The sequence below is a fragment of the Phodopus roborovskii genome, unplaced genomic scaffold, assembly GCF_943737965.1.
Source record: "Phodopus roborovskii unplaced genomic scaffold, PHOROB, whole genome shotgun sequence".
Classification (NCBI taxonomy): Eukaryota; Metazoa; Chordata; class Mammalia; order Rodentia; family Cricetidae; genus Phodopus; species Phodopus roborovskii.
Genome location: NW_026126602.1, coordinates 8,117,308 through 8,132,733, shown reverse-complemented (window position 1 = coordinate 8,132,733; position 15,426 = coordinate 8,117,308). Strand labels below are relative to the sequence as shown.

Sequence of the window (15,426 nt, the reverse complement as noted above, 5' to 3'; positions counted from 1 at the left end):
AAAGCAAACCAATAAGCTGCATTCCTTCATGGCCTCTGTAACAGCTCCTGCCTCCAGATTTCTGCCCTGCTTGAATTACTGCTCTGACTTCCTCCAATGATGGAATATATGGTGTGGAAGTGTCAGCCAGCTAAATCCTTTCCTGTCCCACTGGATTTTGGTCATGGTGTTTTATCAAGCAATAGTAACTCTATATAAGATACCGGCTCTGAATTTTCCCTAATAAAATGGAATCACAGGTCTTTGTCCAGAAAGCTTCCATATACCTCTCTCTCTCTCTCTCTCTCTCTCTCTCTCACTCACACACACACACACACACACACACACACACACACACACACACACACAGACACACACACATCAATTGCTAAGAATCAACAAAGTATTTAGGGAAGGTTAAACAGAAAACAACAACAACAAACCAACATGAAGGAAATGAAAACTTGAAAAATATCCATCATTGGTGACCCCCAATGCTCTGCACAAGAACAGAAGTCACACCCTTAGCTGATGGCATGGGAACTGGAACTGAGAGCCAGCATCTGCTACTTCAGCTCACCAGCTGGAAGTATAGGTTGAAGTCTGAGATCCCTATGTCCATTAATTTAACAAGATTTATGGACAGCTGCTCAGTGCCTGCCCCTGTGATGTGTACAGGGGACCTGGCAGTGACAAGGCAGACAGAGAGCTCATTGTCTAGACCACCACTCACTCTGAATTCCACAGCACAGTGCATTCCTCAAACTGTCATGACTGCTATAATTTTATTCTACATCTTGCAAATTCACATTGTATGTTTCATACAGGAACTCTGATAAGTCATGGAATAAAAAGAATTCTGAATATGTACAGTTTTCAGTGCTGCCTTTAGTGAAGCAAAGAATTACCCTTTGCCCTACATGATTCCTGTTAGCATTTATAGAGCTGAGATGGGCCAATGGTAGAACACTGCAAAAACACAGAAGAGTAAGCCCCCATGTAAACTCTGATGGTCATCTTGTGCTAGTTCTAGCCATCTGGAATAACCAGTGGTTTCCTACTTCAGTATTGGAACTAACTTCTTATAACTAATAGATAAAATCTATTAACTTGACAGACAACTAGCTTCCAGCAACCATTAAGTTAAAAATGTCATCATATAACATCTTAGGTCATCATATTCCATCTTGATGCACCCACTTCTCTAATATACCCACTGATCTATTTTAAACTTGCCTTGATTTATGACTTTTATTAATACTATAAAACTATAAGACTTTGGCTCTCTGCTTCTCCCTGTTTTAGAGACAGCCACACCTTTTCTTTCAGTGCCAGCCTTGTTTCTGAGACACAATGGTGAAGGTTGGAGTAAACAGATTTGGCCGTATTGGACACCTGGTTACCAGGGCTGCCATCAATTGTGGCAAAGTGGACATTGTTGCCATCAATGACCCCTTCATTGACCTCAACTACATGCTCTATATGTTCCAGTATGACTCTACCCATGGCAAGTTCAAGGGCACAGTCAAGGCTGAGAATGGGAAGCTTGTCATCAACGGGAAGGCTATCACCATCTTCCAGGAACGAGGTCCCGCCAACATCAAATGGGTGATGCTGGCACCAAGTATATTGTGGAATCTACTGGCGTCTTCACCACCATGGAGAAAGCTGGGGCCCACTTGAAGGGTGGGACCAAGAGGGTCATCATCTCCGCTCCTTCTGCTGATGCCCCCATGTTTGTGATGGGTGTGAACCATGAGAAATATGACAACTCCTTCAAGATTGTCAGCAATGCTTCCTGCACTACCAACTGCTTAGCCTCCCTGGCCAAGATCATCCATGAAAACTTTGTAATGTGGAAGGACTCATGACCACAGTCCATGTCATCACTGCCACCCAGAAGACTGTGGATGGCCCCTCCTGGAAGCTGTGGCATGATGGGCATGAGGCTGCCCAGAACATCATTCATGCATCCACTGGTGCTGCCAAGGCTGTGGGCAAGGTCATCCCAGAGCTGAACGGGAAGCTCATTGACATGGCCTTCCATGTTCCTACCCCCAATGTGTCTGTTGTGGATCTGACATGCCGCCTGGAGAAAGCTGCCAAGTATGACCACATCAAGAAGGTGGTGAAGCAGGCATCCGAGGGCCCACTGAAGGGCATCCTGGGCTACACTGAGGACTAGGTTGTCTCCTGTGACTTCAACAGTGACTCCCACTCTTCCACCCTTGACGCTGGGGCTGGCATCGCTCTCAATGACAACTTCATAAAGTTCATTTCCAGGTATGACAATGAATTTGGCTCCAGCAACAGGGTGGTGGACCTCATGGCCTACATGGCCTCCAAGGAGTAAGAGCCCATCCTGGACCATCCACCCCCAGCAAGGACATGAGCAAGAGAGAGACCCTGGCTGATGAGCAGTCCCTGTCCAACAACCCCTGACACTAATCTCCCCCACAGTTTCTATCCCAGACCCCCAGAATTAAGGGGCTTAGGGAGCCCTGCTCTCTTGAGTACCATCAATAAAGTTCACTGCACCTGTAAAAACAAAATAAAACAAAACAAAAAACCCAAAAAAATATAAGACTTCATGAAACTTCTTCAGTGTTGCAACATAGAACTTAGGGTAACCTACATCTGTATTCATAGACCATGGTCACTCAAAATGGCTCCAGAATAAACTATCTCTTATGTTCTTTAACATGAAAGCCATGGTTTTTGTGTCAACACAGAAGAGACCTAAGGACCAGCTATAATGACAGGGAGAACAGATGCAATACCCAGAATAACCAATCAGAAAGTTTAAGTGGTATAAGGTCTAGACAACCAGGGTACCCACCTTCAAGAGAACATACTGAACAAATGCTACAGTTAGTACTTTCAAAGAAAGACTATGGTTTTGGATATGAGTCCCAATTAAGGTCCTCTTTGCTTTTGTTGCCACCTAGAATTCAGGTCTGGCCCCGGCATTCTAAGCTCTGGGTACTTACCAACCTGCCTCATTGCTCCAAGAATATAGTCTATGAAAAAAATCCTTCTCAAGCGGCAGTATGCTGTGTAAGCATGAATTACTGATATCATGAATACAAAGGGACTGGGCCTGAAGTCCCATCCAACTCTTTGTCCTATAGCACATAGTCTTGTATGTAGGCAGTTCTGAGGCCCATGTCTGTTGAGTAGAGTCCCTGGGAAAAGAGGAATTCAGTCCATGTTTTCTTCTCTATAGTTTCTGCTTTACAGCCTGGCTGTACTTCAGGCCTATGTACCTCTGAAGTCCTCTATGACCTGAGACCCGATAAGCATGAACAATTGTCCCTATTTTAACCTCTTCCCTCTAGGCTCCATCTATTCACTTCTCAGGACCCTTCTTCTCTCCTCTCTCCAACCCCTCCCCCTTTTGTTTGTTTTCAATGCTGGGGATGGAATTGAGACCCCTGAGTGTACCTGGTAAATGCTCATCTGTTAAGCCATGTCCCCTGGTGGTGGCCCTGTCAGAGGAGCAGTAGGTGGCACTTGAGCTTCAAGAGTTTGGCCCACCAGAATGCAAGGCACTGGCGGGTGAATCTCAGATGGGCAAGGGCCCGAGGGCTTTGGCTCCAGAATGTCTCTTGCTACTGCTGTCCCTCTACATGTCAGCGGCTGTCTTTTTTCCCTCTGGTCTCTGGCACAGTGTGAATGGGTGTAGGGGGGATCCACACTACCAGGTATGTAGTGTGATTATCTCAGGGAAATACCCCATTCTTCTGGGCATGTTCACCTGTGGATTATTATGAAGACGGTGTCCCCTGATGCTGTTCTGTTTAATTGAAGTAGTAATTTTATAGAGTAATAGTGTTGGTTTAAATAAGATTTTGATGATTAAGGATTTCTAACAAATAGAGTAAGGGATTGTGATAGATGTTAGTTTAGGGGGGAAATTAATGTAGGTAAAGATAGGATATAGTATTGATCTCACCCCTGATAAAGCAGGAGCTGCAGAGGACAGAAAAGAGGAACAAGGATGTGTCACAGAGCTAGGATGTATGAGTTTCTCTTGAGGAGTCATGTAGACTACAGTTTAGGTTAATGATTAAGGAAAACAATTGAGTCCCAGGAGTTAGGTCATGTTCCTTTTGATACTGGGAAATGTGTTGTCAGGCTTCTGTGTGCACCACAGTTAAAACAAAGCTTTAGACAACTGAGTTCACGTACTAGAAAACAAAGAATTAGATGATTAGTTAAGATAACTGGACTGGAGTCTAAAATACAAAAATAGAAACTAGTAACCTGTTTTATTTTTCTGGCAATTATAAAAACTACTGCCTATATAAGCAGTTATGGCAGAAAGGCTCTTATGAGAAGTCCAAGGGATAAATGTTTAACTCTATGTGGATTCTTGGTGATAATTTGTTTTTTACCTATAATACATAAAGTGTTTAATCATGTAAGGGAAATGGGAATTTTTTTTTTGCTTGCATGCATTCGTTGTAATCATTCACTTAAAAATAGAATGTAGCTACATTGTGATTTTTATATTACTTGAAAGATTCTACTGTGGAATATAAGCTATACAGGAGAAAATAAAAGAGAATGAAGTCCTCAAGAAAGAGAAAAAGAAACATCAGGGCAGAAGAACAGAAAAGAAAAAGGATAGAGCAGAACAAGCAACAGAAAGAATAATAAAATGAAAGAGAAGCTTTTATCTCTCAGAAAAGAAGTCTGTGGTTTTGTTTGTTTGATTGTTTTTACCAACTTTGCCCCTTGTTTCCAGTCTCTCTGACCTGCAGAAGGCTGAGCCCTCTGAAGTGCACAGTCCCTTCCTCCAGTAATTATTCTCATCTCATCATCCTACATATCACTTCTAGATGAACCTGTCCCCATCTCCATGAGGCTTGCTAGTGTCTAGCCAAGTGCTTTTAAGCTTGTGTTTAATGTCCTCCTAGGATAAAACATCAGTAATTCCTTGTGCAGAACACAGCACATTTGAGATGCTAGCTGAGAGAGGCCTGCTACCAAGGCTGACCGTGGCTAGCTCTGACAACTTGAATTTCAGAGGGCTCCCATCATTTCTGAACTGGTAGGAGTTCCTCAGTATGTTTAAATTGTGTAAACAGTGTGGTTTATGTTCAATACCTCTCCTTCCTGGAGTCTAGGATTTATACACTGTTAAGGAAAAGATGACTATGGCAAAAATCTCTCTGTAAAAGCCTTGGGCACTGACTTTAGTCTTGTAATGGACACGTTGCTGTGCTATTATCTTTTGCTTCAGGAGAAATTAAACACATCCCATAACTTCCAAGAAGCCTTGCCAGTTTGTCTTATTTCTTCCAGACATCTCTCCCTGCTGCATCCTTTTTCTCATAGCTACAATTATTGCCTAAGTCTTGAGAGTCCATCGAGTAAATCATTCACTGATTCTGGAGATGTTCTTGGGCGTCCCTGCTGTACCTTTATATGATTTCTTTATTTCTCTCCATGGACTCTGGGAATATTTAGAAGCCCTCAGATGCTTTCTAACCTGTTCTGGGCTCATTGATCCAAGTTGACAATTTTAACTGGCTAAGAGTCTCTATTCAAATGACAAAGACAATTCCTGAGTTAATCAGTCTATTACAATCAACACAAAAGAAGAATAAGCAAAAATAACAAAATATATACTATATTACATTTAATGACAATAAAATATAGACAAAAATAAGTTAAAGAATCTGATTGTCTCATATCTGTAATCCCGGGAGGCTGAAGCAAGAAAATCATGAGTTTAAGGCCAGCATGAACTGCATAGAAAGATTCTGTCTCAAAATAAAACAAAAATCTACCTACCCCCACCATATATGATACAAGGTAGGATTTAGGATACAGCTTGGTGCTAGAATGTTTGCCAAGCCAACCATCTGCTAGGCCCTGGGTTCAACCCCTCAGGACTGCGGTGAAAATAGAAACCAAGTACAGAACACCAGTAATGAGCCAGACAGTTTGTGGAAGACACTGTTCAAATATGAGGTATGTCTTAAATGGCAGCCTGAGGTCCCTGGTATTTGTAGTCATATGGAGGTGTATTAGCTTAACTTCCAGATATCAACTTTGGACACAAAAGTCCCAGACACCAGCTCTCCTATTTATGTATCAGTTCATGTTTCTTAAGGTGACTCTCACACCACCCTTGGCTTTGTTACAGCGTGGGTTATACGGAAAAGCTCAAAATGGAATTAGTGCTATCAAAGCACAGTTACATTAGTCATAATTAAAAGGCCAATATACTTAGATTCACAAAAATCTTAGCAAAGCAAAACATATGCCCCAACAGGAAGCAGATGACTCACTTCACTTCGAAGGGGCTGAGGAGGGCTGATGAAGGGAAGACTTAGAGAGGTGTGGTCTTGGTTATGGAAATTGAACAAGAGTGCATCCCTACGCCCTTGGGAACATTAGAGGCATGCTGGAACCCAGCCGTGACTGGGACTGCAGAATTCGGAAGGGTAGTACAGTCAAGCATAGCAGGTGTTCAGGTTGTCTGCTCATCCTCACTCTCCTGCTGGTGCCTCAGGTTTACCAAACCAGGTAGAGCTAGAGGAGAAGGGAATCTGACTGAAAAGTGCACCAAAATCATCTCTTGCAACCAGATCTGGGTAGTAGAGTGAGTAGAGTGGAGATTTGGAGACCAGAGACTATTCAGGCCCTGGACAAACCGATATACTGCTTTACTTATTAGAACTGCTATTTTAAGCCTCCTTCTCTCTATCCACACCTCTGCCATCCTTCCCTGGTCTTTCTCTCTCTTTGAGTTTTATTCTACTTCACAGACCAATGCAGGGTCCTTTAAGCTCACACCACTAAACCCACTAGCTCAGTGGGCTAAGATTGTCTATGCAGAATAATAGTTCAAACATGAAATCTAATGCCCTTTGGAGTTAGAAGTTGGCAACTGTGGCTCTGCTCCACAAAACCCAGCTTTTGTGCCTTGACTCATTGAATGTGGTCACCTTATTCCTCAAAGTGTTTTAGCCCTGGGCATTGAATCTGCATAATAGCCAGAGAAAAAGAGGAGAAATGAGAATATGCCAAGAGGCAGAGAAATTGCCTCTGAAAGAACTTCCAGAAGACAGTACCGCCATTGGACTTGATTAGTAGAGCCCAGTTCAACAGTGACAGCCATAGTTCATTCTAATTGGTCATGGGACAACTTTAAAATCAATGGATGGTGAAGTAGGTGGCTAACTTTCCTTGGCATACCCTACTATTTACCCTGTTTGCTCTATCTTGCCTTTAAAAATGCTCAGATCTTCCTCTTGCAAAAACAAACACAACTTAATCTATTGATTATTATTATTATTATTTTTTAGTTACTTTATCATCCTACATTTTAGAACCCTTTCTGGCAAGTCTCTTTATTTGGCTATCCAGCAATGCCTTAGCTTCTGGCATAGGTTACTTTTAGATGTTTTCCTAAAGTTCATTTGTTAAAGGCATTGGTTACCAGCTAATGCTATCAACAGCCAGAGCCTATAGAGGTGGAACATGGTAGAGGGATTAGGTTATGTATGTTAGAGAAATATGTTTTTCAAGAGGACATGGGAACCCCAGTCCCTTCCTTTCTCTTGATTTCCTGTGCTTCCTGGCTAGCAGGTAAGTAGCTTCCTTCCAGCCTGCCCGCCATCTTCTCCCTGCTATGTTGTTCCATGTCACACCAGCCCAAAAGCAGTGAAGCCAACAAACCACTAACCTCTGAAACAAGGAGCTCAGATACAGCGTTTCCTCCTTGCATGTTTCTCTGGTATTTTGACACAGAAACAGCAGCAGAAAGCAAAGAATAAGATAATTTTTATTTTATTGGAATACCCCTTCCCTGTAAATCTTTCAAGCTACTACTAGTCCATCAATGAGTTTACCCTATGGCCCATAGCGAGGTCAGAGCACTCATGATACAATCACCCATCAACCTTGAGGCATTGAGTGATAAGAGATGTCCTTCTGTATATATGTTTGACTTATTGGTTGATGAATAAAGCACTGTTTGGCTAGTGGCCAGGCAGGAAGGATAGGCAGGGCTACCAGAGGACTATTCTGGGAAATGTAGGTAGAGAGAAGTCAACATATGAGCCTGGGAAGAGATAAGACCATGCAGAAATACATAGATTAGTAGTTATGGGTTAATAATTAAGACAGAGCTAGCCAATAAGAAGCCCTAGCTACTGGCCAACAGTTTCATAATTAATATAAGTCTTTGTGTGTTCATTTGGGGCATGGTGGCTGCAGAACCGGGTAGGAAATCCAGTAACAATTGAATAATGGGTTAGTTACTTCTTTTGTTTCCAGAGACAGAATATTTAGAAATATCAGCTCAAGGAAGGAATAACTTAATCTTGGCTCATGGTTTATGGGATGTAGTCTATCACAGCATGGAAAGCATGAAGATGAGAACATCAAGCAACTGTTCCTAGTGTGTCCACAGTCTGAACCATACACACACACACACACACACACACACACACACAGAGAGAGAGAGAGAGAGAGAGAGAGAGAGAGAGAGAGAGAGAGAGAGAGAGAGATTCTAGTCTTCTGCTTCCTTTCTCCCTTACTCTTTTGATTCTGTCTGGAAACCCAGCCTGTGGGATGGTGCTGCCCACACACAGGGTAGGTCACTCATCCCAGTCACAGCCCCCTGGAAACTAACACACAAGTCCAAGAGTGTGTATGTCTCCTGAGGGATTCCAAATCCAGCTAAACTGACAATGCAGAACAACCATCTTTTCAACACAAAAGAGGGACATTTAAGATCCAAACTTTTGGGGCTGAAGATGACCCATCAGTCAAGAGAATGTGCTGTTCTTGCAGAGAACCTGGTTCAGTTCTCAGCACCCAAATAGCAGCTTACAACTCTCTGTAACTCCAGTTCCACAGAATCTACTGCCTTCTTTTGGCCTCTGCAGGCGCGCAGATATACATGCCAGCAAAACATTTGTAGTCATAAAAAATAAATTTAATTAAAAATAAGATGCAAATATGACCACAGAAAGCTTTTCTAGAACATTTCCTATAGCTGAGGATGATAAACAAGTGATTGGAGAAACAGCTGCCCATTCATTTAAGACCCAAAAGGACAAAAGCAGGCTGTGAAAAAGGCAAAAGCGAAAGGTATTCTGGGAGGCCATATGTCTTGCTCAGGGTAACTGGGGTCACTTGATTCCAAAACACACATCATACCTGAAGAAGCTGTTCTGTCACTGGCTGGCTGACTGCAGTGGTCCTAGTACTCAGTCCTAACAAAGCATTTGGTCCCTCTAAGGTGACTGTCACTCAGTAAATGTCACAGGAAGCAGTGACAAGAGAAATAACCCCTCTGCCTCATTCATAAACCAGTGAACTCATTCATGAACCAGTAAATACTTCTATGCTTCCCCATGAACTGTGAGCTTTCTGCTCACAAGCTCTACTCTGCAAAGAATGTGAGTTTTTGTGGGCATCTGGGTCAGACCCACCAAGGGACACTTTGCTGGGTAAGTTCACTCATTTTCCTAGGATTCCCCACAGATCCGTGGTAAGATGCTACATAAGCCTCAGAACCATTCTGCACAATGTTGTCTAAAAGGAAAGCCTTGAGAACACTATATCTAATCCAGCCCTTGTTACTAAATCTTTGTGAGAAATGGGCTGGGAAGGGCTCACAGAAAAGTTTTGGTGAGAATGATCAGCATTTTGATTCTGCAAGGGAAAGAATTCTCTTTTAAGAAAAACAGGATCAAGTAGGTGTTGAGTGGCCCTCCTACCCCCAGTCTTTGCAAATGCGGGTGAAATTCATCCGTACTGCATTGGATTGCTTCATTGAAATCACTTCTGTCCACACCTGGCCTGCTTTTGCTCTCTCTCTCTCTTTTCCCTTTAGAATTCATTCAGTGTTCATACACAAACCGGCCAAGCCACATTCAGGACAGCTGGTTAACTGATATACCTTGAGGTTTCTGAAAACAAAATAGCTGAACAGTTTGAGCCAAAGGAGAGGAAGTGGAGTTTGGCCAGTACTCTGTGCTTCATTCAGAAACCTGATTAGTCTGAACGATTTCCTGACTGGGAAGGTCAATTTTCTCTTTGGTCTTTGCCCTATTGATCTGCCCACAGACTGTTAAAATAGAGATTCAATCCAAAAATGGATGCAGAAATAGATGTTTGTTGAGCTAATGTTTAATTAACAATGAGATGGCAACTTCCACAAAGTGCATCTGCTAGGTGGTCACCTAAGTCTCTGCTTCTCTTGTACAAAGACAATACAAGTCACAGCTCTGTTTAGGTTTGGACAATGTTCTTTCTAGAGGCTCCTGGCATCATTCAAGGTTAGTTCATGAACTCTGTAGTTCTATTTGAACAGAAGGAAAGGGTCAAAATGTCTTCTTCTGCAGGCTGATTTTGGTACCTGAATTTTTTTAAGATTCTTTTAGCAATGGGGCGTTACAATTAACCAATAAGTAAATATATTGACTATTGACGTGATATATTATTTATGATCTAACAAATAAAGCTCACCTGAATATCAGAGTGCAAAGCTAGCCACAATAGTTATCCATAGAGGCCAGGCAGTGGTGGTACACACCTTTAATCCCAGCACTTGGGACACAGAAGCAGATGGATCTGTTAATTCAAGGCCACCTTGAACTACACAAAATGAATCCAGGTTAAAAGATAAACAGAGCTCAAACAAAGGTGATCCTAGCACTTGGGATACCACACCACACCTCCAATCCCAGCTTTAGAGAGGAATATAAGGAGGGAGGAGGCAGGAGCTCAATGCAGTCTGAGATTTGGTGCAGAAAGGATAGCACTTTCTGTCTGAGGTAGAGGTAAGAGCTAGTGACTGGCCACTTTATTTCTCTGATCTTCAGCTTTAACCCCAATATGTGTTTCTGGTGTGAGAAGCTGTCTTTATGGGGCTGCACAACTGGAACCAGCTGAGTGGCCCCAAGTTTGTACCTGAGTGGGGTGTGTGGATGAGGGAAAGAAGTTTATACCTGAGTGTGTGTGGGGGGTTGGGGGGGTGGACCAGGGAAAGGCTAGCTATAGACTATAAAGAAAAGACAGAGAGAATAAAAGTCAGGAGGGCAGATCAGTCAATAATGAAATGCCACGAGTTTATTTTTCACCACTCTTATATACCTTAACCAAAAAGGGGAACACAGCATCATGTATATAGAACAAACAGACTTTTCTTCACTCATTCTAAGGGTTCAGTAACCACACCTTAGCTTCAATTTCTTGTTCCCTAGCCTTGAGGGTCAGGAGTAGCCACACCTCAGATTTAGGTCTGTTGTTGTTATTTAGAATAAGACAGCCAGACTTCCTACTGTAGCCACACTGAGGACAGGTTTGAACTGTTCTTGTGCCAAGATGGAGTGCAGCCATCTTTATGGGCACCAACACTCTGGGTTTTTATTATGCATGCTACCTTGATGAGATGGAAAGTTCTTCCAGAGAGTGGCTCAATGCAGCACTTGCAACTCTAGCTCCTTGCTCTTGGCTCATTTTCAGCCCTTGTTAAGATGTTTGCCTCCATTCCAGGTAAATCACCCTCACTTTTCAGAAACAGGAAGGGAGTTACTTCCAAACATGCCCTCAAAGAGTACAGAGGAGGAGAAATGCCCTCTCGCCCCACAACACCATGGTTCTCCCTGAATTGTGGAGTCTTCATTTTTCAAAGCTTCCCACATCATGAAAAACTTTGTTAAATACATTTGACAATGGCCCTTTTAAAAAATGAAGAGGTTTGTTGTATATTTTAATTATGTACACACACACACACACACATGTGCATGCGCACGCACATTGTGTGTGTGTGTGTGTGTGTGAGAGAGAGAGAGAGAGAGAGAGAGAGAGAGAGAGAGAGAGGACATCTGCACCTGAATGTAGGTGTCTGAGGAGATCAGAAGAGGGTATCAGATCCTCTGGACCTGGAGTTATAAGTGGTTGTGGTCCACCCAGCATGGGTCTTAGTGCAAGCTGTTTACCACAGAGCTCTCTCCAGCCCCTCAGGCCCCTGTAAAAAAAGTTTCTTCGTCTGTCATTTGGGGTGGGCATGTAGCCATGATCCTTGCAATGGGTAAAAAAATGGAATTACTTTTTCTCCTCTATATTCTTTTAATATCATTTTTGGAATTGACTCCCTAATTTTTTTCTGAATAAAACCTGGACATACTACACTAAGAAAATCCAGATTGAAAATCAAATCCATATCTTATGATTCTATATGCGTGAACTCTCCAGAACAGGCAAATTCATAAAAGGATGAAGAGAAGGAGGAAGGGGTATTGGTGCTGAATAATGGTTTCCTGGGTGCTAGATGAAGCAAGGTTACATGGATAGGCTTCTTTTGAGAAATGTAAGAATATGCTGGAATTTGACAGGGGTAGTGGTTACACTTTAGGAATATGCTAAAATGACTAGGATGTTGTCATGATTAGCCTTCTGTGGCTGTGATAGGCACCATGACCTAAAGCAGCTTAGGAAGAAATTTCATCTTTCATCTTACACTCCCAGGTCATACTGCATCACTGGGAGAAGTCAGGGCAGGAACTCAGGCAAGAACGATGAAGAAATGCTGCTTACTGGTCTGCTCTCTAGCTTGCCCCCATGACTCATGTTCAGTTACCTTTGTTACACCGTTCAGACCTTCCTGCCTAGGGATGGTACCACCCAAAGCAATCAAGGCAATGCCCACAGACATGCCACAGGCCAATGTGATCTGGGCAATTCCTCAGATGAGGTTTCCCCCTTCACTCTGGTTCATGTCAGGTTGATAGTTAAGATTAACCACTGAAGATGTATACTTTAAAATGCTAAATGGTATGGCCTGTGAAGTGTGTGTGTGTGTGTGTGTGTGTGTGTGTGATTTTTTTTGGGGGGGGTTGGCTGCTGTGTAGTACTCATACTAGGCAAACATTTTACCATGGACCTGCTTCTTCAACCCTGAATTATATTTGAGTTTCTAAGAACTGAAAGCATGAGTACAGGAACTCCTCAAAAGAACTGAAAACAGAAACAGGCAAATGGCTTAGTGGTTAAAGGCACTAAGGACAAAACCGGTGATCTGAGTTGGATTCCCCAGAACTTACATAACAGAAAGAGAACCAATTGCCACAAAATGGTCCTCTGATACACACAAGAAATAGGTAAATATAAAATCAAAGCAAAACAAATCAACAGCAACAAAACCTCCAATATAGGGCTATCATAAGACCCATCTGTGCTACTCTTGGGTTTATACATGAAGAACTCCAAAGTCAACACAGAGAAACTTGAGTCTTTTTGTAATAGCCAGGGAATGTAAGCAGCCTAGATGTCCACTCACAGATGGTTGATAAAGGAAATGTAATACAGAATGGGATTTTCAGTATTCACAAACAAACCTGAAATTCCGACCTTTGCAAGACAGGTGGTGCAATTGGAAATCATTATGATAGGCAAAACAAGCCAGACTCAGAAAGACAAATACTGCAGAACCTAGATTTTATGTGTTTGTGTTTATATGTGTACTTGTAGGTCATGAAACTAGAAAGGAGATCATAGGGATGGAGGAAAGAGATCTTAAGGGAGTAGGAAATAAAGAAGTTAATTGGATACCAGAACACCTCAGTTCGCCTGACTATGGCCTGAACTGAGGCACATAGATCAAGACTGGCAGCCTGGGGGAGATGCAGTACATGTCTCTAGACCTGAGATTAACCCTTATGACTGATGCACAGAAAGGGGAAGACAAAGAATCCCAATTTCCTTACTCACATTCTTCTCCCAACATCCATATCACAGGCATGCAGTTATCCCCGCTCTCTATCAGAATGTACTACAATTACTTATCCTTTTTCTATTAAGTCACAGTTTCCTTGCTAATGGCCAGTATAATGTCTTACCATGTAGGGTAATCAATAAGTGCTTGTGAAACAGATGACTAAAGTGAAACTCATACAAAGCCTGTCCTAGTGGACAGTCAACATTCCCGCTATCAGCAACTCAGTGTTTGTATGAAGTCATGTCTTCTGCGACAACCTCTCCAACAAGGTAATGAATCACTCACAGCTTTATGTAAGCTTGTTTTATTAACTGCTCCACACACAAGAATAAGAGCTAGCCCATGCTTCCCAGATATAGGAACACCAAAGAGGAATTCCATCCTTTATTTTGGGGGCAGTTAGCCAGACCCAAGTCCATCTTCTTACAAAGTAAAAACCAGTGCTTGGGACATGAGTCTTGATGAAAAGCAAGTCAAGTTTACCTAAGTATGTGGGGTTGGAGATGTGGTCCCACTCAAAGGACCATCTTAGGGAACTCTGGTGTAAGGATGTGCTTTCATAGGAAGGAAAGGAGAGAGGACAAGGGGCAGGAAGTGGAGGTGCAGGCTTCATCATCCAGGGCCTATGCCGTCTCTTCTCTATTTTCCTCTCTCCTCTGACTAGAACATATTGACTTGACCTTCAGGCATTAGTTCCTATAGTTCTTTAATTTAACACCACAATAACTTATGTGCTTTGTATAGATCATAGATTTATAAAACAAGGAAAGGCCTTATACATTCCGGCATTATCTAAGGGTCACCTTAAATTCTTTAGGCAAACTTAAGGAAATACTATTAAGCAATTAACGTCTTAATCATTTAAGCCGTTTTTAGAATTCAGAGTGCTTATAGGTGGGGGTTAGGGTATAGTTCAGTGATAAAGAACTTCCCTGACACCCAAGACACTCTACATAGATAAAAATGAATGAATGCCTGGCTTAGGAAGGTAGTCAAAAGAACTCTACATGGTGGTTACTGATTAGGGCTAGTGTGCATGATGCGTTCATAGTATATTCTTCTGGGGAATCTTTTTAAAACAGGAATTTCTAATTGCTTAAGACATAGCAATTCTCTATCAACTATCACCTCAAAGGCACACTATTTATACTACACAAACATACCCTGCCCCCCCTACAAGCCACTCTTACAGACATAACTACTTCCTCAGAGGTAACTACTCTTTCTGACAGGGGCAAGAGGCAGTTGACCTCTGGAAGGGAAGATATAAGGGAGATCTGACCTTACTAATAAAAGCAGTCTTTGGGTTAAGTAAGTGAGGACAAGGACTGGAGATAACTGTTTATTGTTTGAGTCCCTGAATGCCTAGGGAGCTTTAGATAAGATCTATAAAGATCCTTCAGTTGTAAGCCTTCAATTGTAGGATTTCTTCACAGAACACTTTGTTTTATTGAGGACTTAATGAGGACCACAGAAAATAACACACAGTTATTCTTAAACTAACTGATTTGAAAGGGCAAGCACACTGTGCAGTCCAAATCTATTGCATGTGGAAGCTCACTAAATAGAGCATTAAAAAGTCAATAACGAGAACAGATTTCAAAAGCACATTGTGGTCAGAAAAGGAACACAGGAGTTACATTAAGGGAAAATGTCAAATAATGCAACCAAAATAAATCAACCCAATATATCTATTT

The 15,426-nt window shown here is 42.2% G+C and overlaps 1 pseudogene; it reads left to right on the top strand.

Moving 5' to 3' along the window:
- The first annotated feature begins 1,332 nt into the window (after window positions 1–1,332).
- LOC127237397 (glyceraldehyde-3-phosphate dehydrogenase-like) lies at window positions 1,333–2,525 on the top strand (annotated as a pseudogene).
- The last annotated feature ends 12,901 nt before the right edge of the window (window positions 2,526–15,426 follow it).